This window comes from Mustela nigripes, chromosome 6, assembly GCF_022355385.1.
Source record: "Mustela nigripes isolate SB6536 chromosome 6, MUSNIG.SB6536, whole genome shotgun sequence".
NCBI lineage: Eukaryota > Metazoa > Chordata > Mammalia > Carnivora > Mustelidae > Mustela > Mustela nigripes.
Genome location: NC_081562.1, coordinates 27,533,328 through 27,558,781, shown reverse-complemented (window position 1 = coordinate 27,558,781; position 25,454 = coordinate 27,533,328). Strand labels below are relative to the sequence as shown.

At 38.6% G+C, this 25,454-nt stretch overlaps 1 long non-coding RNA gene across 1 annotated transcript; it reads left to right on the top strand.

Moving 5' to 3' along the window:
• Positions 1-2,452: 2,452 nt before the first annotated feature.
• On the top strand, positions 2,453-22,728 carry LOC132020518 (uncharacterized). Its single transcript, XR_009405008.1, has 3 exons — positions 2,453-2,526; positions 3,559-3,751; positions 22,506-22,728. It is a non-coding gene; the product is annotated as an uncharacterized LOC132020518 (long non-coding RNA).
• The last annotated feature ends 2,726 nt before the right edge of the window (positions 22,729-25,454 follow it).

Sequence of the window (25,454 nt, the reverse complement as noted above, 5' to 3'; positions counted from 1 at the left end):
AAGAAGAAGAAGAAGAAGAAGAAGAAGAAGAAGAAGAAGAAGAAGAAGAAAGAAAGAAAGGAAGGAAGGAAGAAAGAGAAAGAAAGAAAGAGAGAAAGAAAGAAGAAAGACAGGAAGGAAAAGAAGGAGAGGAGGAAGAGGAAGAAGAAAAAGAAAAAGAGGAGGAAGAAAAAAGGAAGGGGAATAGAAAAGATTAAATTAGTGTGTGTTTTAATTGTAAAATACTCTGCTTCTAGAAAGGTCAAAATAGATGTTTGGGAGATGGGGAAAGGTATGCCCTGTAATGAAAATTCCCAGGAAGAAAACCAAAAATTGTTAAAGGTATACACATTTTATAATCAATGGCTTCCAAAGATCTGCTTTTAGAGAAATTTTTAGAGAAATTGTAAGCCCAGGAAGCCTGGGAGATTTACTTTAAGTTCTAGAGGGAGTTACTTGATAATGAAATCAGAGCCAGAAACCTTATCTCTCAACCTCACGTTTGGTTTGCTTTCCATAACACCAGAATGTTTCAGTCATTTGGAGAAGAGAAAAATAATCTCATCATTTCTCTTCATGTTTAGAGCTGAGGAAACTATTCAGAGATAAAGAATGTAAGTAAGTAAAAGATATCATAACTAAGTACGTTTTAGTGAAGAAACAAGCAAAAGATCACGGTGCTCCAGTTCCCTACAAGCACTTTTGTTAATTTATTCAATGGCTGTTATCCTGAGAGCATGACACTTGCATATCAAATTGCATTTGGTGTGTCAAAATGACTGGTTTTACTTGTTCTTTAGTTCCTAGGGCTAATTATTATTTTTAACACCTTTTGATATGCTAAATGAGCCTAATAAGAGCTGGATTTCTCATGTGTTTATTACTCATCACCATCATCTCACATGTGTACTTTTTTCCTACCTTCAAAGTGTCAATAAATGAATATATTTGAGCCTTGTAGGAACATCTTAAAACAGCGTTTACCTCAGTGTGGCTCCCAGGAAATCTATACTTCATTGCCAGAATGCTGGTGAAAGATGTGGTATCAGACCATATAGTTTCAAATCTTTCCTCTGTCACTCACCAGCTGTGTGGCCTTGAGTAAGTTTCTCAACCCTTCTGTGCCTCAGTGCCTCATCTATAATATGGAGCAACAAGAGTAGCTGTGTCATGGTCCTGTTTTTAAAACTGCATGGGGTAATCCATGCAAAGTGCTTAAGTCACCAGGTATATTCTAACTATCCTGTATTGTTAGCTAGAATAACCATTTATACATGACGTACAGTTGGTCTGTAATAACTAACACTTCATGGGTGCATATTATATTCCAAGTATTATTCTAACAATGCCACAAGTGGTAACTCACTTAATTTTCATAATGAGTTTGAGGTAAGAGCTATTATTACTATCTCTGTCCTACAAATGAGAAAATTGAGAAACAGAGAGGAAAGTCACTTGTCCAAAGTCTTGCAGCTGAGGCACTGTAGAGCCGGGACTCAAACTCAGAAAGTCTGGTTCTAGGTCTGGTTTGCTGCCTCCTGGGACAGGCTGTGTGCTAGGCGCAGGTCCTGCCCTTGGAGAGCTCACTGAAAACCAATGCAGTGGGCCCTCTGCACAATGGTGGCAGGAGAGAGAGTTCTGCACTCTTCCTGGGAGCTTGGGAAAGTGCCAGCTACTTCCAACCCTCCTATTGTTCAGGTCTGCTTTCTGTGACCTCCACGGCCCACGCATCTACACCAGGCTAAGAATCACGGTGTTACCAGACCTCAGTTTCCTCCCTATGACACTTGCTACTCTATGCTGAAAATTCACACGCAGACTCCAGGCCCCTGACCATTTTTATAGACCCGTTCAGTCATTTCCATGATAACCTTTCTAATGTCCTCAATTCCCTTTCCGTGGGTTGTCAAGCAAATACATTCTTGGCACTCAGTGAGAACTCCCTGTTCAAAATGCCACACATTACAAAGTCGATGAGTCAACACACATTTCTTGAGTGTATCCAATCTATAAGCTGCAGTGCTAGAAATGAATTCACACTTCTTTTATCCTACCATGCTGTCTTTCCCGAGAGTGAGACCTGTGTTTCTTCCATGTATAGTTTCTGATAGTATATTATGATTTCTGCTTTTGCAAAACAGGACGTTGTTTAACCAAGTTCTTATGGGAGGAAGCACGGCCCAGCGAGCAGAACAATGATTTGAAAGTCCTGGGTTCTATTTTCAGCTCCAGTGTTGACTAGCTGTGCATTCAGCCCTAGGAAGGTCAAAGGCAGAATGGCCTTGTGTCGGTGACTTTTTCTGTATGTACAGCACTGGATGGAAAACAAATCAGGCATCTGGCTCACAGCCTCGAAGAGCTATGGTCTTTGGAGAATAGATGTGTAGTCACACTTTGTTTTCCTTTTTAAAGCAAAAGAACAGAACAAACTCTCTGGGGGGGAGAATGGGCTGGCAGAGAATAGAAGAGAGAAATCAAATAACCTTTTAAACAATCTGGGGGTTAAGGGATTGTTTGAGCCATTCAGATCAAAGAAGTCTCTTTGGGGTAAGTTGGAATAGCCTGCCTTTGAAAATGCACAGGGCTAAGGTTTGAAAGATTTCTCCAAACTTGGACAATAGGAGGCATCTACAACTCTGTCTGTAGGCACCAGGCAAGAACACCAGTGGCCGAGGCTTATGGGCCAACTGGGAAGTATAGGTTTGCTCTAAAGCTATCTTCTGCTACCCAGCCCCAGCTGCCTGCCATGAAGAGACACAGGCCATTATTGCCTGAGTAGCTGAGCTTTCAAAAGAAATGAAACAGTTAGAATTATGTCCTTAAAACTCTTGGTTTTTAAATAATGGACACTAATCAACTTATAAAGAGGCAGTGAGTAGGCAAAGCCAAGCATACCACAGTCTGGCAATTTACTTTCCATGTCTCTTCTACCTAAGATGAGATGCCTGAATGTGGGTCAGAGAGTTGACATTCCATATTAACCATCTTTTCTTTTTCTTTTCTTTTCCTTTCTTTTCTTTTCTTTTTCTTTTCTTTTTTTCTTTTTTTTTTTTTACCTGGGACTCCTCACTCTAGTAGCATTTCTGGTGGCCTTAATAGCTTTGGGATCACTTGGAACCACTGTTGACAACAGGAGATGGCTAGGCAAACAAAGGTATTGTTGTAAATGTCAAACACAAATAAAAGCCAGAGGACAAGAGCAAGCCCAGCAGAGATAAGTATTTATATGGTAAATTAATTTGTTGCCTGATGGTCGTGAACTGGGCAGTAGAGCAAAGTGAGCCTCTTACAAGTGAAATTCAATCTCTGTCCACATTCTAATGGCTGTAAAACTCACCATATGAAGCTCATAATTGGTGCATAAAACTAACACTTTCCATTTTTTTTCTTTCTTATTTTGTAGGCTTTATGCATTATTTTAAAAAGAAAACATGATTAAGCCTCCTGACTCGTTCTTATTTCATCTTTGTTTCCTCTTGCTCATTTCTCATAAGAGATATTCATGTGGATTGAGTATATTAAGTCATCTGCAATGGGAAGATGGGGCGTTTATTAAATGGGGCATTTTCTCTTGTCTAGGTGCTTCAGAAGAGGCCCAATAAAGTTGGTGCTAAGGAGCCTCACAAAGCTAGGTGGCAGCTTACATATGAAGGGACCTGCTAAGAGGTTATGGAAGTGGTTCTACCCATGTTATCAGCTTGGCAGTCACCACCCCTCAAGTGCAACTTTAAAGAAGCTGACACTGAAGATTATTTGGAAGCCATAACCAATAGTAAGTGTCCCCATCCTCATTCTCAATGCCAGTAGATGTATTTCTTCCTTAATCCAAACCAAAAGAGAAAGATAGTGGAACCACTCGCAGAGGTTGATATATGTCTTCAGGACTGTATGAGACATAGGAACTGATGTCTAACTCATATTTGAAAACACATGGACTGTGACATGAACTACTCCTTTTTCAGTCCAGGACCAAGATAGGTTGGGAATAATTAGCACTTCAGAATTTGGTGGGAACCTACATCAGAATGGTAAATTGGGTCATTTTATAAGAGATTGTGTAAAAGGGTGATATGACCCCATTTGAGGGGATGTACCACTAGAAGCCAAGAGAATGAAGAGGTCATAACTGGCTAGGCTGAGAAGGCTTAACTGAAGTCAGCGGAACAGTGATTAAGAGATGCCCTACAAAGTAGACAAAGGGAGGTATCTTCAAAAAAGAGACTCACCAAATGTCCCATGAGAGCAAAGTCAGTTGGGATGTCCACTATTCAGAGGACCATGACTGATTATAATAACACGAGCAAAGTTTATTCCACCTTTCCATCTTCCCCTTGCTTGACCAACTTTCCCTGTCTCTGAAGAAAACAGAAATCACAGGTAGGGAATATGGCAACCATATGAAGAAAAGAAAGTAAGAAAATCAACCTGGCTCCTTCTCCTAGGCCCAGACATCCAACATGAGTGATAACCGAGCTGTGAGAGGAAACAGCTAACGTTCATATGGATTAGACTTTCTACTGCACCATATTATTCACTACCTTGAAAAAAAGTGGGGTTTGAAGGGTTTGTTTTGTTTTAATTTATTACCTGTTGGTAATCAGAAAAGCCAATGGAGAACTTTCCAGAGTTATATTGGTTAGTGGAACCTGGGGGTTAGAGGTGAATATCAGGTTCAAAGGGGCAGAAGCAAAATAAAAATGGCTTTCTACTTACTACATTCCAAGTCCAGCTCAGACAATAAACCAGTTTTACTTGAATATAGAAAGTATTTTTGTGGTAAGGATTCAACATAACAAGGATGCAATATGATGTCACAGTTATCTCTTCAAATTCTTATCTTTACAATTAGCTTTGCCTCCTTAAAGATATATTGGATTACAGAAAAATTTCTGCAGGATTCTAACAGATATTCCCTAAAACAACATTTCTATAGTCAAAGATACTGGTGAAAAACTAGTTTATTCAAAAAAATAAATAGGTTTTCTTACTGTAGGTCTTTTAGGAATCTTTACTAGGTTAATATGTGTTGTGAATTTACCAAAAAAGGGGGTTTGGTGTGGGTTTTTCATAGATAGATTTTATGAAGTTCAGGAATTTTCCCTCTATCCCTATACTTTGAAGTGTTTTAATCAGGAAGGGATGCTGTATTTTGTCAAATGCTTTTTCTGCATCAATTGAGAAGATCATGTGGTTCTTCTCTCTTCTTTTATTGATTTGTTGTATCACATTGATTGATTTGCGAATGTTGAACCATCCTTGCAGCCCAGGGATGAATCCCACCTGAACATGGTAGATAATCTTTTTAATGTGCTGTTGGATCCTATTTGCTAGGATCTTGTTGAGAATCTTAGCGTCCATATTCATCAGTATTGGTCTGAAATTCTCCTTTTTGATGGGGTCTTTGCCTGGTTTGGGGATCAGGGTAATGCTGGCTTCATAAAAAGAGTCTGGGAGTTTTCCTTCTGTTTCAATATTTTGAAACAGCTTCAGGAGAATAGGTGTTATTTCTTCTTTGAAAATTTGGTAGAATTCCCCAGGGAATCCAATCCATCAGGTCCCCGGCTCTTGTGTTTTGGGAGGTTTTTGATCACTGCTTCAATCTCGTTACTAGATATCGGTCTATTCAAGTGGTCAATTTCTTCCTGGTTCAATTTTGGGAGTTTATAGTTTTCCAGGAATGCATCCATTTCATCTAGGTTGTTTAACTTATTGATAATAACTGATAATAACTTACTGATAATAACTTCTGATGATTGTTTCTATTTCCTTGGTGTTAGTTATGATCTCTCCCTTTTCATTCATAATTTTATTAATTTGAGCCTTCTATCTTTTCTTTTGGATTGGTGTGGCCAATGGTTTATCGATCTTATTGATTCTTTCAAAAAACCAGCTTCTAGTTTCATTGATACGTTCTACTGTATCTCTAGTTTCTATCTCTGCCCTTCAACAGACAAATGGATAAGGAAGATGTAGTCCATATACACTATGGAGTATTATGCCTCCATCAGAAAGGATGAATACCCAACTTTTGTATCAACATGAATGGGACTGGAAGAGATTATGCTGAGTGAAATAAGTCAAGCAGAGAGAGTCAATTATCATATGGTTTCACTTATTTGTTGGAGCATAACAAATAACATGGAGGACATAGGGAGATGGAGAGAAGAAGGGAGTTGAGGGAAATTGGAAGGGGAGATGAACCATGAGAGACTATAGACTCTGAAAAACAATCTGAGGGTTTTGAAGGGGCAGGAGGTGGGAGGTTGGAGAAGCCAGGTGGTGGGTATTACGGAGGACACATATGGCATGAAGCACTGGGTATGGTGCATAAACAATGAATTCTGTTATGCTGAAAAGAAGTTAATAAAAAAATATGAAAAAAGGGGGTTGGATATAGCATTTCCAAAGTCATTTGCTCATGCAATGTTTTTATTTCTCAAAATTTAGCTTTTATTCAGTAATATATGTTGAACACCTACCATGTGCAGGCATGAGGGTTGAGTGTTGGCAGTTAGTTCAATATATCAGATGTGGTTCCTTCCCTGAAGATCTTATATTCTAATCTGCTTATTTCAGTCCCTCGTTCTCTAGAATTTTCTTTGGAGAGACCTGTTCTATGACATTTTTCCAGATTTCTGTCACTGAAAAGCTATTTGTTAACACAAATGTATGAATCACCTGAGCACGAAGTTGCCTTATAAGAGAGATTTATTTTTATAAAACATAATAAAAATATGCATTCACAACAAAGCATGAAAAAAAAAATTTGGTCACTTTTTCTCTCTCTCCTTGGTAAATTTCAGTTGAGGATGAAAACCCCTGAGAAAGTCACCTCTTTTCTCTTTTCTCCCTTGATTTGATTCCTTCCCCTGTATCATACATCCAATCCCCACATTTTTTTCCTCTGCTCACTCAGGAAAGATCTGACATCAGCCAATTGAATTTGTTTGGCCTTCCTGTGAGGCATTTCCACAGAGGTTAGAGTTATATGTAATCTTGTGTTATCCCACGAGACGTTCCCATATGGGTATTTCTTAGGCTATCACTTTTCTCCATTCCCAAAAAGTCGGTCTGCATTCAATTAATTAGAGCATCTAAATCTTGATGAAGTATGTGAAAGAAAACATGGAGGATATAAATAATTTTTTTTCCTGGATCCTCGGTAAAGTTTCATGATGCCCAACATCTGCATAAGGATTAGCAGAGACTTTGTGCCCAGGTAGCTGTGAACCTATCAGATGTCAAAGGACATGGCCCACTGGGCCTAGACACATATTTCCTCTTCCCTTCTGGTGACAACAAACTTCATGGGAATTTCCATTCCTGGGAGAGACCCAAATATGCCAACTACTACAACTACTATGCCCTGAAGTGCAACCTCTTACTCTACATCATCTATGAATTGCTGACTCCTTTCTGCCAAGTTTTTCACCAACTACCAGATTCTCTGCCCAGTGAGCATGGGTCCTTATTCCTAGGGATCTAACCTATGAAACCTTGTGGGCAAGATCAAAGAATATATGCTGAATCACAGTAATTGGGTTTACAATTATTTGGATTATCAAAGTAAGTTTAGAAAAAGTATCTCATCGATTGTTTTAGGACCTTGTCCTACTTAACATATATCTCAAATATAGCTCAACTCCTTCCACCGATAACCATCACATATATCACTATTTGTGTCTAAGCCATCATCATCTAAGACCATAATAATATAGGTCTCAACTGGTCTTTCCAATTTTGTTTCTGTCTTCTCCAATTTTTCACATAAAAGAATAAGTGAACCCCCAAATAAATCAGGGTTTCCGCTTCTGACCAAAACAGAGAAACAGGAACAACTTGAAACAATTAGAATATCGAAATGTGTGTGTGTGTGTCCCACAGTTTTTAGATATTGACCCAAAGTTAGTACAGGACTGCAATCTCCCAAATAAAGAAAGCAACAATGTGACTAGGAGTGACCAACCATCTTTGTTTGCCTGGAACGTAGAGAGTTCCCAGAACATGAGACTTTCAGTGCTAAAAGTGAAATAGTCCTGACTAAATCAAGAAAGTTGTTCATCCTAAAAGCCCTGTGATTTCACCAGCTAACTGGTATATAGGAAGTTTCCAGCTGTAGCACAGGCAAGAGGGGACACAAGTGTAGTTCATCAGACTTGATAAGTTGAGGAGATAGAGATGGAAGTTTAGGGATACAGGAGGCTAGTCTCTGAAGGGTGAGTAGCAAAAAGAAGAAAGTTGTGCACAGGAAAGCTGCACTCTAGAGATACAGAGAAGGGTTTCCTCACATTATTGGCTGAGTTATGATCTTCACATTCAGGGGAAGCAACTAACTAAAACTGGGGAAATAAATACAAGAAAGGGGTAGGTGGCAAACCCCTTAAGCTCACACAGGGCTGAGATTAGTTTGTTATCCTGAAAGCAAGAATGAAAATATGTCATAGTTCAGTGAACACTGGGTAGAATCCTCAGTGGGGCACTATCTCATTAATGGGGCAAATTAACCATAGCTTAAGGAGACTGCTCTAGACCCACTCTAACAAAGCTTACAGGATAGGATCCAACTGTTTCCAAGTAACCTAATCATATGTCAGGAAAAAAATAATCTAATATTAATTCAAAAATACAACACAATTAATAAATCCAGGAATAAATCAAAGAATACAAAAACACGCCAAAATGATGGAACCAGCAGGCATGTATGTAAAAATATCTTATATAAATATTCTTTAAATGTTAAATAAGGTAGGGGGAAAAAGAGCATGATAAGGGGAAATTTTAAAGATAAAAACACCCAAATGGAATTCCTAGAAAAGAAAAATATAGTATATGATGTAAAAAAAATCCATTAGATGGATTAATAGCAGATTAGACACTATAAAAGAAAATATCAGTGAATTTGAACATAGAGCAAAAAGAAATCTAAAACAAACAGAAAGACTGATGAAAACAAACAAGAAATCAGTGAGATATGGGACAATATTGTGTATAAAATACATGAAATTAAAGTTCCAGGAGATGAAGAGGGGAGCAGAATATTTGAAATATTAAAATTGAAATTGAGGGGCGCCTGGGTGGCTCAGTGGGTTAAAGCCTCTGCCTTCGGCTCAGGTCATGGTCTCGGGCTCATGGGATTGAGCCCCGCATTGGGCTCTCTGCTCAGCGGGGAGCCTGCTTCCTCCTCTCTCTCTCTGCCTGCTTCTCTGCCTACTTGTGATCTCTGTCTGTCAAATAAATAAAATCTTAAAAAAAAAATTGAAATTGAAAATTACAATATTTGATTTAAATTGCAAAAAATAAACCCAACCATCCAAGAAGTTCAATGAATCTTCAGCAGAAAATAACAATCTTTACAAAAAAGTTTAAAAAATCATAATGAGGGGTGCCTGGGTGGCTCAGTGTGTTAAAGTTTCTGCCTTCCACTCAGGTCATGATCTCAGGGTCCTGGAATCAAGCCACATGTCAGGCTCTCTGCTCCTCAGGTAGCCTGCTTCCCCCTCTCTCTCTGCCTGCCTCTCTGCCTACTTGTGATCTCTCTTTCTCTCTCTGTCAAATAAATAAATAAAATCTTTTTTTAAAAAATCATAATGAGCTTGGGGGGGGACAGTGTTAAAGACAAAATCTTGGAAGCAACTAAGAGGAAAAGACAAATTACATAAAAAAGAACAAAAGGATGAAGGCATACTTCTCATCAGAAACTGTTCAAATCAAAAGATGTCAGAGAAACATCTAAAATACCGAAAGACAAAAACAAAACAAAACAAAACACCAATCAAGAGTTCTTTAAAAAGTAAAAATATCTTTCCAAATTTAAGCCACATAAAAATTTCAGACAAACATGGATGGAACTAGAGCGTATCATGCTTAGCGAAATAAGTCAAGCAGAGAAAGACAACTATCATATGATCTCCCTGATATGAGGAAGTGGTGATGCAACATGGAGGCTTAAGTGGGTAGAAGAAGAATAAATGAAACAAGATGGGATTGGGAGGGAGACAAACCATAAGTGACTCTTAATCTCACAAAACAAACTGAGGGTTGCCGGGGGGAGGGGGTTTGGGAGAAGGGGGTGGGATTATGGACATTGGGGAGGGTATGTGATTTGGTGAGTGCTGTGAAGTGTGTAAACCTGGTGATTCACAGACCTGTACCCCTGGGGATAAAAATATATGTTTATAAAAAATAAAAAATTAAAAAAAAAATTTCAGACAAACAAAAGGGGAGAGCATTCATTACCAGCAAATGTTCACTTGTACAAATATTAAAGAAAATTCTCTAGACAGATAAAAAATGACAAAAGGCAGAAATTTGGGTTTACATAAAGGAATAAAGAGCACAAGAAATAGATAAAATTTGGGTCAGTATAGAACAGATTTTTTTTCCGTCTTTTCCAGCCACTTTAGAAGACATGCAGCTCTTCAAAAAAAATAAGTAAATAAATAAAAGCAGTGAATTCTGAATTTTATGTTGTAAATAGAAGTGAAAAGTTTGGCAACAAAACAGAAAGGATCAAACAAGAATTGCACATATGCAATGCCGTAAGGTTCCTATATTATGTGTGACGTGTTGTAATGTTACTTAATGGCAAATTGTGAGAAGTTAAAAATATATAATGTAAACCTCAGTGCAACTGCTAAAAAAAGTTAAAAGTTATAGCTAATCATCCAATAGTAAAAATGAAACAATAATAAAAATACTCACCTGATACAAAAAAATAATGGAGAGAATAAATAAGAAAAGATAAACAAATAGCAAATAGCAATATGGAAGATTTAAAACCAATAATATCAATAACTACATTGATTGTAAAAGGTCTAGATACTTGAATGAAATGACTGATATTATTGGATTGGATAAAAAAGCAATAGCCAACTGTATGATGCCTGAAAGATACCACTTAACAAATAGATTTTAATAATTAAAAAAAAAAAGAATGGCAAAAAGATACACCATGCAAACTCTAATCAAAGAAATTCTGGAGTGACATTTTATGGTTCCAATAATTATAGTTGGAAATTTCAACTCTTTACTCTCAGTAAGTGATAGCAAAAGTAGAGAGTAAATCAGTGAATATACAGAATACTTGGCCACTAGAACAACAGCTGACCTAATTAGCATTTATAGAGTACTCCATCCAACAATATCAGAATACATGTTATTCTCAAGGGCATATAGAGCATCCAATAAAATAAAGTAGACATTATTATGAGCCATAAAACAATTCTCAATACATTTAAGGGGATTAACATTATACAAAATATGTTCTCTGGCCATAAGAAATTCAAGCTAGAACTCAATACCAGAAATATATACCTGTAAAACTCTCCAAATATTTGGAAATTGACCCATGGATGAAAGAGAAAAATCACAAAAAAATACTAGAAAGTGTTTTGGTCTGAATGAAAATAAAAACAATATATCAAATTTGTGGAGTGAAACTAATGGGGCCAGTTCTTAGGGAAAATATAGCATCAAATGTCTACATTAGAAAGGAAGAAAGATCAAATCAATGATCTTAGCTTCCATCTTAGGAAACTAGAAAAAGAAGAGGAAATTAAAACCAAGGCAAGCAGAAGAGAAAAAAAAAATTAATGAAAATAAGCTACCCTAATTGAACACTTACTGTGACCCAGGCATTATCTTAAGAGACTGATGCCCAGTATCTGCTCTAATCTGGTCACAACCCTATGAGCTAGATAATAATAAGATTATGATCCTATTTTTCAGATGAGGAAATTGAACCTTGATGAGGTTCATTAATGCTTCCAAGTTCATGTAGTTAGTTAAGAACCAGAATTAGGATTTAAACTCAGACCTCTATGTAACATTCTTCAGACTTAATTAAGCATATTTATGCAGTTAAACATATTTTATTATCTTTGTTTGATATTTCTCTATTGTATATAGAAATATATAACATATATAGTATATATATGATAGAGTACATATACATATATATGTACATGTCATATATGTATTATACAAATTACATATGTTGTGTATGTATACATATATGTATATACATACACTCACATACACAAAATCTTTATTAACTTAAAATCAGAAATCCTCATTTTCCTAGCCTGTTGGAGAATAGTTTAGAGGTTAGCCATTGCTATTGTCATCTCTGAAAATTATTCTATCAATGAAATGATCCACCATGAAGGACATCTGTGGAAACACAGTCTGTGACTAGAGCCCATGAATAATTTCCACTTGTTCCTGCCAGTCTTTTAAGCTATGTATCCTTGAGTCACAGAGACATGGATGGGCAGCTGAGAGTATCACAGAATATTCCCTTCCTACCATAACTCACTCGAGTGTTAATATATGCTCACACAAATACATCCAACCTTCCCCAAATATTATGCAATTGAACTTGCATAATATTCTTTACTTGAGGAGCCAAATGCATTTCTCTCCAAGCACAAAGTAGTAAAGGGTACAGGATGCCTGATTCTTATTCTTATACACAATTACTCTGTCATCTTGGGCAGGTCACTTTGAGATCCTGTTTTATCAGTTCTTAGGGAAGAAATTTGGATCTCATTTATTTACAGGTGTTAAATGAAAGGAAGGAAGCATCCCCAATATCCTTCTCGCCTACACAGTTGACAACTTTGAATGCCTTATCAGTGTGACTCCTGGTCAGTTCCCAATCTCCATGAAGGTAAAAGTCAGATGATAATATCCATCTTAACTCCTTACAATGACCTACAGAGCCCCACAGCACAATTTTCCCCCACACCCTCTGCTCAAACTCCTGTTATTTTGCTGACCAGATCTACTACTCTTCCCCTCTGTATTAATTTGCTAGGGCACCGTAACAGAATAACACAGAATGGGTGTCTGAAACAACAGAACTTTATTTTCTCACAGTTCTGGAAGCTGGAAACCCAAAATCAAAGTGCCAATGGGTTTTGTTTCTTCTGAGGTGTTCCTTCTTGGCTGGTAGGTGTCCACCTTTTTGCAGTACTCTTCATGTGATTTTTCCTTCAGTGCGGTGTATGTCCAAATTTTCTCTTCTTGTCAGGATACCAGTCAGACAAGATCAGAGCCCATCCTCATGGCCTCATTTTAACCTAATCATCTCTTAAAAGGCCCTGTCTCCAGATGCAGTGACATTCTGATATGCTGAAGGTTAGGGTTGCAATATGTGATATTTGAAGGGACGCAATTCAGTGCCCAACACCCTCACTCACTCTGCTCCTGCCAAACTGGCCTTTTTTAATGTTCTTTAAACACTCTTGCCTTTGCACTGACTATTCCTTTTCTCTCAAACAATGCAAAATACCGTAGTGTCCTCTGTAATCTTATAACTTTGAGGATGCTCCCATAACTAGTGGGCATGTCAACCCTTGGCTAGAAACTATTTTTATAAGATTTATCCTGAACTTTTCTGGTCTTCTTCCTTCTCATTCTTTTTCAGTTTGTTCCCTTTTGCGTCCTTAAATTGTCACTCCAATGCCTTCGCAGGAAATGACTTTAGAGTTTGGCTCCCCTTGTCTCATTCCACCCAGTCAGGGTATGACTCTACTCTTCTGACATGGCCACCGTATTAAATGGGCTGATTCATCCATTCGGAAGAAGTTGAATTAATGAGTACCAGGTTATGACCCCATCAGTATTTGAATCTAGTGATACACAGGAAAACATTAAGATTAGGATTAATTGGGATTGATGAATACAGTAACGATGTACACAGGGCATTCTCAGAGCCCAGGGAAGTGACAATAAAATGAATAGACAACAAGAAGTCTTTTAGAAAGAGATGCAATAGAGCTGAAATTTGAAGACTAAACAATGGTTAGCCAGGCATAGAAGGGGGAAAAGAATTTCCCAAGCTATGACAGCATCATATGTGAAAGTCTAGAAGCATGAAACAGTATGATATTGACAAAACAGAGGACATGCTTCAGGGTATGGCTAATGAGGCTTGATTGAGGATAGATATGGGGGGGGGCAGAAAACAAAATCATATCTGATGAGATACTGTGACTTGGAAGCCCTGGGAAGCATTACCAAATTCTTAACAGGAGAATAATTTGGTCAAATCTCTAATTTAGAAAGTTAGTCTGCCATTTCTGAAGAGGATGGTTTATATATAAGAGCGGGTACTAGACAAAGGAGAACAGTTAGGAAACTATTATTGTAATTCTGCTGTGAAAAATAAGGATCAGAATCAAGGCAGAGGCAACACGAATAGAATGGAATGTATGTTTCCCCAATAAATTAAGGAAATGGAATTTAGGGGGTTAATGTTGGGTGTACTGTGGGAGTTGAACTAGAAGAAAAATTTGAACTAACTCCCAAGTTGCTGGGTTTGGCAATAATAGAGATGATCATATTGTTCATTATGAAAGGGAAGAGAAATAAATTCAGTTGTAGACATGCTGAGTATCTGTGAGATATCCAGAAGAGATGTCCAATAGGCAGTGATATTTATAATTTTTCTAACCGTTGAGTGAGAGTACCAAAGAGTCTTTACTGATTGAAGCCTACCTAATTGTTTTATTCTCCTTGTAAATGTTCTATTCTCCAAATCACAGCTTAGGATCTTCAGCAAAAGGAAGAATGATAGAATTCATTTGTTTGTTTTGAGACCAAGGGTAATTAAAAAGGTAAAGTACATCGACAACCCCTCTCCCTCAATGTGGCACCACCTAAGGTACAGATGTCCCTTGGGTCCCAAAAGTGTGACAAGGCACATACATTACAGTGACCATCGAGTAATCTCCTAATTTCCACTGAAAAACAATACATAATAATTAGTGCAAAAGTATAGTGTTTCACAGATAACCCAATGTTCTCTTTTGACTGAAAAACTCTAGTGAAGTAGGCAAAAGAAGTAATATATTCTGGCTTCATTTTACTGATGAGGAAGTTGACGAAGAGATCAAGTGACTTGTCCAAAGTCATACTAATCTGCAGTGAGCAGATCAAGTCTTCTGGCTCTTCATCTTGCTCTTTCCAAGACACCACACGTGCTCCCCCAGAATAGCATGCTTACAAAAGACATATAATCTACTCACCATAACAGCTTTGCAGTAATAGTTTAATCTTCTAAGTAATCAATCCCGGCTTTTCCATTTACTAGTGAAATTGCAGGTGGAAACTATAGAACTTGAAACTCTACCTTTCCCATTTCTGTATTGATCCTCTCTGAAGGTAAGTGATATTAATGGGATACATGCTATCATCTCATATTTCACAACCAAGCCCTTCAAAGTTGAGTGACCCATAATGCAGAAGGAACCAATTTCCTTCCTTGGCTCTAAAGCATCATTAATCCAGACTTCTCTGTTCTGTCCAGTTGCTTAGTGATAGCTGGCTTTCATTCTAATAATTATCATCATCATAATTTTATCACTCTATTCAGACTCCTCTAAATTGCAACGTGGCCTGGGATACCTCCTGAGATCATATTTTTATATGTAGAGATAGTGTCGTAAATTATCATCTGCAAAATCCTAACATCTCAGAAGTTATAATTCCCTGTCAAGTTCACTATGATAGCATCATAAATTGCAACACTATGTGTGGCATTGCAACAAGTTAAATACAACACATATATACATGAATCCTGCATTAATTATTGCCTTTTGGTTCTGCTGGTTTCTCAGGAATGCAGTTTGCAAAGTTTACATAAATGTTTTTATTTAGTGAGATAAATTGAGACATGAATCTTTTGTAAAAGGGAGAAAGGGGAGTAATCGGATTCTCTGCAGAGATGGCAATGTATTGGAGACAGCCGAAAATGTTTTGTCTTCATCTACTAAAAATTCCAGGCTGAAAAGAGTGAAATTACCTCCTCTCTCTAAATGCTTTTACCCTAGTGGCATTATATAATTATCCACAAAAGGGTGTGTCATATTACACAATCACTACCTTTCCCTTAGCTGGAGATTTCAACGATAAATAGATGAGAAATAATGTCACTTAGAAGGGACATCAAAAGTTCATCCAGACAAGCTTTCTTGTATCAGTCTTTCTTATAGTAAGTCAAGCAATATTTTAATTTAAAAAAATACAAAACCTTAACTTGTTCTTCTGTCTTGAAATAGGTTGGGAGATCTTTCATTCATTCTCCAACCTCATCTAATTCCACTCTGTCCAAGCACAGTCATCTTTTCAATTCACTGATTATCCCAAGATTGTTCATGTCTCAGGGCCTTTGCACATCCAGCCAGATCCTTCTTCCTGCCTACCCTCCACAACCACCATAGTCACTTCCCATTGTTTTTAACCATGTTTTTCTCTATCACTTCACCCTGTTCATTTTCTTTATGCTTATCAAAATTTGAAAAAAAAAATAAATAAGTGGTGCCTCTTATCTGTCCTCCCCAGCTCCATCAGCACTGCTAACATGTCTGAGTTGGATGTCATGTATGACCAGTGGCTAGTCCATCATTAGCGCTCAATATATATTTGTAGAATGAATGAATGAAAGGAATTTTTCCCCAAGTTTTTAGTTGTTGCCTTATATGCTTAAAAATCACTATTATAGCCTTATATTCTAAACACAAATATACTTCTATAGGTAGGGGAAACCACCCACAGACACCAAGTCACTGAGGTTGTAGGTAGGGGAGTGATTACTGAGCTTTTGTGAAACATAGAATCTCTTCTGCTAATGTTCACTTCCTAGTCAGCTTCAAATAGGTATAGAAATGGAAGATGAGGTTTGAAACTGTCAATGTGATCTGATTAACCAAGATAATGTGGAATTTTTTTGACCAAAAGCATCCTGCCCACTTTGTAGAATGAGATGCAGAACCTGTATTGCTTCTCTACTTCCCTCCAATTCTGTGTTCCTTAAGAAATTCCACAAACAACAATTTAAACCCAAAGGAAATAATTCCTTTATTTAACTTAAGTAACACCCAATGTAATACTATTTCTTTGTTTGGTGTTCATTTATGATGGAGAATAGCCCAACTTTTTCTTTAAAAAAAAAAAATTCCTGAATTTTGCCAACAATTATTTCTAAGCTATCAGTAGCTTGATTTCTTAATCCCATCTTTTTAAAAAAATCTCTCCAATAAACATAGCTATGTTTTTTGTTTGTTTGCTTTTTAAAGATTTTATTTATTTATTTGACAGACAGAGATCACAAATGGCAGAGAGGCAGACAGAGAGAGAGGGGGAAGCCGGTTCCCTGCTGAGCAGATAGCAGAGATGCGGTGCCCAATCCCAGGACCCTGAGATAATGACACAAGCCAAAGGCAGAAGCTTAACCCACTGAGCCACCCAGGCACCCAAACATAGCTATGTTTTACAATATATAAAACACGCTAAAAACATGTTGATGCAGACCAAGATGTATTGGTAGACTGAGCAGGGAAAGTATGGTAGCACAGAGAGCACTTACTTGCCCAAAACAACCTCACCAGTCCCGACCACATGCAGGTGCATGAGTGAGGACCCATCCCCCACTTCAACTGTAGGCACCTGAATTGCTATCTGAGATGGTTCCATGTTTCAAGACATTGAGAGAAAATATAGTCATTATATCAGACTAAGGATGGGCACAGTTTTCCTGTAAAAGGCCAGAGAGTGACTATTTCAGACTTTGTGAGTCACACAATCTCTGTCACAACTACATGAACAATACAGAAATATACACGAATAGGTGTGTTATAATAAAACTTTATTTATAAGATTAGGCTGCAGGCCAGATATTGTGGCTGTAGTTTGTCAACCGCCATATTAAGGGATTCTGTGTAGCTGGTTTTGTGAGTCAGCCATAGGGTAAATTCAGTCTCAGCAAACATCTATTAAACACCTACTAAATGCACAGGTTTTCAGATAGTGTCATAACTAAGCTTCACAACAGATATGTAATTGATTGGTGCGAAAACTGAAACTGCTTGACTACTAAGTTGCATAGCCAGAGATAAATCCATTCTCCTCCTCCGGGGCTTAAGACCCTGGATTCAAACAACCTGGGTTTGAATCTTGCCTGAGCTATTTTCCAACTGTGCGCTCTATGCAAAGTCACTCAACTTTCGTGAGTCTCAGGGTCTCCTCCACCTCATACAGTGATTACCAGAACTAAGAAATAAAACACAGTGCTTAGAACAGTATCCTGTGCTCAATGCCCATGGCCAGCTTCAAACACAATTCTGTAGACGCTTAAGGTTCCAGAGAGTTCTTTTAACAGTTCCACAGGTATTTGATCCAAACAATTGCTGTTGAAACATTTTACTATTTAAAACACATTAATAAAACAAAACTTATACCCAAGCAGTGTGTACCAAATTTAACCTTTTTTCTTCCTCTTTGTATTAACATTTCCTGTCTGTTAACTTTTTTTGTGCTCAGACATTGAAGCAAAGCTTTTCCTGTTCTGTTTATTTAAAGATTTTGCAGAGAATTCAAGGTAAACTGATAAAGCTAATTATTGCCATTTTTAGCTACTTATCTATGTGAATGACAATTGTCTTGATACTGCAACCAAAATAAAAAAATATGAAATTGGAGGTTGAAGTGGATATGATTCCATCTCTAATTTCATGTTACTCGAAACAATTTCATTATTTCCATCAATGGATTTCCTAACAAGTAAATTTTAAAAATTATTTTAAAAAATCTTTATGCTAAAAATGATTCCCTGTTTTCTCTGTCTCATATGTTGAAGATTTATGCAAATTTTCATTTGGAGCTAAAAAAGACATTCCCCAGCAAAAACATTTAACTAACACATCACTAGACCAGAGTTGTTTCTTTAGATCAAGGCTTAAAATTCCTAGCATAAGAATGATTCTTACATATCTTTTTTTAAAAAATCACTCCCTGATAACCAGAACAGGGCAAGTGGTCTTCTTCACTCTCTTCGGGGCCTACTGTCATCATAGCACTCTAGTGACCTTAATAAGTATTTCTCCCTCGATCCTCCTGACAATCCTCTGAGTTTGCCAGGAAACTGGTCTTAGTTCAGCTTCAAAAATGAAGAAACCGAATGAGATTTTTGAAAGTATAAATGACTTCCCAAGATCATACTACTAAGCAAGTGTCAGAGTCAAGACTCCAGTCAGGAGACATATGAGTACTGGTCCAGAGTTTTTCCCACCAGTTTTGATACTGAAAAGATCGCTGGCACTTGGGAGTGGGGTTTTGGGAGTTCAGAGGTCAACCTTTAGCCATTGCCAAGGCTGATGGACATGCAGGCTGACCAAGCATTATCTCACTCCTTGGTTGTTTTCCTACAGGATGACCAGGCTCACTAAGGATAAAAGAATAGCCCAAGGACTTGAGTATTTTATTTGTCTGGTCTCACTTTCTGCAAGAGTCATTTGACATACCACTTTCCTAAAAGACCCACATACGGGTTCTCAACCTCAGTCCTGATCACAGTCTTCTAGACTTTACAACCCATAGGGGAGAGATGGTATTGTGCATTTATATCTATAGCACAGAGAGGCATCCAATCCATCTCTGTGAATAAATGTAGGACGGAGTCAAGCATCATGCCACGTTCTTCTTTAGACCTCTTTTCTTTTTGTTACCACCCTTTGGGGGCCATTTATGCAGGAATGTTGCAGTAAGCTTCCAAGTGATTTTTGAAATTTTGATCCTATGTCCCTCACATTTTTTTTCTGCATTATCACCACCAGCATCTCTAGCTCCAAGCTAGAGAAACCAAGCAAGGTTTCTCTAGTGCCTCTTAGAACAACACAAGTTTCTCTTCCCAGGATCCAAGTTTCTCCCCAGTATGCCTTACTAGTATCTGTCAGGCATCCTCTCTACTCCGATCTTGTCATTTCCCAACCCCCTTCCTTCATGTACTGGGCAGGCTTGCTACTGCCTTGTGGCTTTGTCATGCTTGTCTCTTTGCCAGGTTTCTTTTCTCTCCACAAATCCAATCCTAACCTATGATTTCAGACCCAATCCAAACTTCATTTTCCATAAACTCTTCCCTAGTTATTTTAGCCCTTTATAATTTTCATAACACAAATTTTATACTTGATGACACTTATGTTAGTTTATGGGTTAGTCCAATCTCTATGAACACTGTAAACAACTGTATAAATTATACCCACGTTTTCCTACCTCCCCTACTGTAGATACCCACTAAATTAAATGCTTAATAAAATAATTCAGAGATTTAACTAAATCAGTATCAACCCAAAGCACACATAGAAAAAAAAAATAAATATTTCTGAGACATGTCCCATAAATGGTCTATGCTTATCTCAAGATAATTTTCCTCTGTACTTTCAATAAAAGGGAAACCTAGACTTTAATTTTATAGGTTGTTTTTCTTCCTTGGGCATTGCCATTGCTATTGATGTTTCCTAAACAAAATCTGCCACAGAAGCATGTATAAATGCCTAAGAATGAAACATAACCAATATCTAACAACTGACTGCCTTCTAATTGGTTAAACTAAATGAGTGACACACTAACTAGTCAAACTCCTTTCACCTGGGAGGATCTCTATTGATTTCCTTTCATGTTATCTAGAAGATTCGGAAAAGTCTAATGGCATTTCGAAAGATTTCAATGAGTGGGACATGACACTGCCTTTCACATCTACCGACTAGAAGGGAAAACTAAATACAAAAGATTCTTTTGAGTGAGCTTCTCTCTGATTTTTCAACCTATATGTATTTTTTGTAATGAAATATGAATGAAAAGCAAATTTTATTTGTATTTAAGAAACGAAGAGAGAAGTTATAGGTTATTATCGGGGTACATTTTATACCTGTTGCAGAAGATGAAGGTGCATTTTTTTGTCTTGGAGCCAATCTGTAAGTCGTGTTCCTTTAACACAGATGGAAGCCATCCCCGTTGTGGCTGTAGCCTCAGGCAGAGGAGGAAAGTGGGAGAAGGAGGAGCCCGCCATAATGTTTTATCCATTCTGATAGGTCAATATTCTTTTTTTTACCTGACTTTAATGTCTGGCTAATTGGAGAACTAGTAATGGGTTGACTGAGCAGAAGCAAACTGCTGTATTCTGTTCTCTGAACCCAGAGATAATCAAAGACCAGTATTTCATCTCTCAGCTGACCTAACTTTTGAGAGGGAAGTGAACTAGGGATGTGAGATAACTGGATAATTTGAGCATATTTTTTAAAAAAAATCAACATGCCTCTTGAAATTGGTCAGACTTAGCTGATAATTTTTGTTCTCTTCACCGGTAACTTGGATTTTTTTTTTCTGTATTCTACACTCTTTGGTTGCTGTGGGATTTAATTTATTGGATAAGAGTAAATGACTTAAATATTAATCATATTTGTAAAAAGCACAGAAAGATGGTAAGGCTACACAACCTAGAATTATACCCCAGGGTAGAAATTGACTAGGTTAATTAGGACAGACTTCTAGGAAAAGTTAGATATTTCCTTGAATTCCCAACTGGAAATTGATACTTTTTGCGTTGTTGTTCATTAGTCATTTAAGCCTTAGTCATGTCGACTCAAGACTACCCCATTCTTGGGGCATGAAAGAAAATGATGAGTGCACACATTTGATAGGAAAAAGAGCACTGGACTGGATGGAAGCTGAAATATCTGGGCTCCAGTCCCAGTGCCTCCCTGTGTAGCCTTGGACAAGCATCTTTACCTCTCTGGTCTCCTGTCTAAGGTACACAGAAGAGTTTGAACCGGGGCAGACTTCCAAATGGTCCTCAGTTAGAAGGGGTGGTGGGTAAAAGCAATGTTTGCCTCAGAATGCCCACCCTCTCCTTTTTTATTCTCTGGGATGTTCCCCACCCCGCCATACCCCCCAGATCCTCACACGGGTCATTTCTTCCCATCACTTAATTCTCTGCTATAATGCATTCCCTTAAAAGTCCCTTCCAGATAGTTCTCTTTAATGCCTCCTTTCTCAGTTACTTCCTATCCCTTACCCTGCTTTACTTTTCTTCTTGGGGTATTTCACATCTTACAAATACATACATTTTTATGCATTTCCCTTTTTATTAACTGCCTCTTACCTTGGAATATAAGCATTCCGAGAACAGGGATCTTATCCATTTTATGTATGCATAAAACTCTACGTGGTATGTAGTAAGGACTTAGGAAATGAATGAATTAATTAAAGGGATGAATGGGTGAATGGGTCCCCACCTGGCACAGGTGGCAGTATGCTGGAAGGGGGTGGCAGCTGGCACACCCCAAACAGGCCCAGCCAGTTTGCCACAGTCCCCACCACTCCTATTGTGTTCCCAGTGCCGAGTCCATGTGTTCCCAGAGCTGCATTTCTTAGATCCCACTTTTCCCACTGATGTTCCTGCGTGTTCTATGTAGGTATTTCCGTTTATGATATGATACTCCTGGGCTAAGATGTGCTCGGGCCAAAAAAAAAAAAAAAAAGAAAAAGTCCGCTGCTAAAAATAATTTGAAAACTCCCAGACAAGAGGACCTTTCAAATCCCTTCCAGTACTAACAGCCAGTGAATTCATGCTTCACGGCCATTCAGATCTGTAAGTATGAAATGCAAGACGTGTGTATTCAACTTCCCTTCATTGCCTCCTTTAAATGCTTTTTTTTTTTTTTTCTTTTTTGATTCAATCCCCGCAGGAGCACACCACGTGAGCCCATTAGGAGACCGGCTCCTTCCCACCTGCCACCTCACGCCAGCCAGCAATCTCAGCGTCCCCACTCCACTCTTGCTCATGTAGAGCTATCCAATCCTGAGTGGCAGGACTGGCAAAGACAGCTGTTGGGCTCCCCACACATTTGGAGGAGGGGAAAATATGAGGTAGGTGGCTATATTCTTCTCCTCCTTTTTACGGAAAGAAACAGCTGCGATCTTCTTGTGTAAGAAGGAGTAAACAAAAGCTGGCAGGCCTCAGCCCCACGCAGGAGACAGCAGCGTTCAAATGGATTTTCCCCACCCCCCGGGCGCCATCCCACAACCCATGGCTCCATCCCCCACAGCCCCATCCCCCACAGCCCGGAGGGGAAGCAAGGTCCTGGCGTGCCCTGTGCACTTGACCACACCCGTCCAAATGTGCGATTCGACCGAAGGAAACCAGTGCGATGCACGTCCTCGACCTCATTCAGCAGTCCCTTACTGGTTTTCACGAGTGGCATTGTCAAGTCGCAGGGAGGGCTGCGTGCACCCGGCCAAAACGCAGTTCCTCTGGGAGAAGCAGCATCCTTAGGTTCAAGGGTGGGCAGGCAGGCAGGAGTCTCTGTGCATGTGCACAGACTGGCTAACGAAGAAGTAGATCTCCCTGTGTTAAGAAAGTCAAGGTATGTTTAGCGGTACTCTCTGATTCAATGGTGGCTGGCTCATTCCTATTGTTTGCCCTTCGCTTTTGTTTGCTGATACAGAAAACTGTGTTCATTTATTCCTTTTCCCGCCCCCTTCCCTCTTAACGGCCAGGACCATCTGTCCCTCTGAAACTGTCTTTGGTTGCACAGTTTTGAATCCAGGGGACAATCCACGTGAAGAAGTGATTGTCCCTTCATGTTTTCTCGGAAGGGATTACATTTTTTTAAAAAACACCCTTTGTTTTTGTTCTTTGCACGTTCTCCAGTTGAAATACCGCACTCATTGAACTGCCAGGAATAAAGCCTGGGAGCGGACACTGGGCTGGTGTGACGTCAATTTGTTAAGCAAGGGCACTGTTTCCTAAATATGCTGGAATTGAGTGCATTCTTTATTAAGAAAAGTGGGGGGATGGCTCTTTGGATGCTTGACATAGTTATCTTTCAACCTCTTCTGCTCCATTTAAAACTAAGATTCTTTGTCTTCGTTGGTGTCTGTCATTTAAGACCATGTGGTTGGCAAGTTAATGCACTGAAGAATGAAAAAAAAAATCTTTTGTGTCCTGACCTTCATGAATTCAATAACTCAAGATGGCCACACACCTATGAGTCTGAATCAAAGATATTCACAGATCCAGTAAGAGATAAAGAAGGAATTTGTCTACAGGATTCTTTTATCCTGGAGGTGCTTCATGTCACCCAGTTGTGTGGCTGTTTTTTTTACAAAGCCATTGCCCCTTTAGGAAGTATTGATTTAGTCTGGTTAAACATGTCAAGTGAGAGGAAATGATCAATGAATCACTGCTTCAAAACATTTAGCCCAGCCATGGAATCTGCTGATTTTTGTAATCTCGAAGAGGCTGATGCAGGAGCTGGGGGGAAGAAGTGAAAATTCCAAATGGTTCCTTCATCTTTTTTTTTTTCCATGTCCATAAATGAGAACACAAGTTCAAGAACACTGTTTCCTAGGTCTCTTCCTCTGCCTGTCTACGCTATCATCACTTTTTGTTGCTGCTGTTGTGTGCGACCTAAAGGAGCATGAGATGACCTTCATCAAATATCTGGGTTTTCAATGTAATTCGTATCTTCTAAGCAAATTGGATTAGGCCAGTAATGACTCACTGCCCTGTGGTCTGGGGAAACGTTATCAGCAAAAGCATCTACCTCGGCACAAAACAAACTCAGACCATCTCCTATGGGCCCATCTTTCCCCCATCTCCTGGATTCTGGTAGCCTGTCCTGAGCCAAAGATCTCTTTAGGGACACCTGGGTGGCTCAGTTGGTTAAGTGTCCGCCTTCGGCTCAGGCCATGATCTCAGGACCCTAGGACAGAGCCCTGAATCAGGGCTCACTACTCAGCAGGGAGTCTGGCTCTCCCTCTCCTTGCCACTCCCCCCAACTTGTGATTTCTAATTCTCTCTCTCTCTCTTTCTCTCTGTCAAATAAATAATATTTTTCAAAATAAAATAAAATAAAATAATATTTTTCAAAATAAAATAAAATAAAATCACTCTGTGCCAGACTACTTTGTGACATTTAGGAAATGGCTGAAGTCCTTACAAATCCCAGATAGATCTGGAGGAAAACCACTTTGAATCAAGGATTTCCAGGATCTCTAAAATTCAATCAGCAGTATTTCTTAAAATTAATGAAAGTCAGCATATAACAGGTTCAGCAGGGATCAGCTCAAGGGGAATTTTTGGATAAGTTTCCAGAGGTACTGACCACAAGACCACTTCCTAAAGGGGATCCCCCAGTTGTTTTCTGCTGCAAAATTTCTCTGAGGTGGGGGTGTCTGCAAAGACATTGTTTCTAATTATCTTTTAATCAGAAGAAGAGCCAGCCAGCAATTTGATAAGTGTATCCTATGTGCCAGAAACCATGCGTCTATGTGATGTCTCTAAAACTCACAAGTATGCCAGGTAGGAAGTCACCACATTGTATTTTTCAGATCAGGAACCTGAGCCCTAAGAATGGAAGGTAGCATGGCCCTAGGCCACACTAGTCCTAGGTACTGTCTTTTCAGAAAAAAGCATAGATGATCCAAAAGAACCATCTTTACAAAGAAGCCCTATAGACTCAGAATGCCAATTTCTTCCATAGTGGAATGCATTCCTGATAATGAGGGAATTTGGAGAGCTCGATTAATTCCTTGCTACATCCTAGGATACTATTTACATGTTCTTAAGAGGGTCATTCTTTTTGTATACCGAATACTTATATGAAAAGATCATCACCTTATTCCATGTGCTA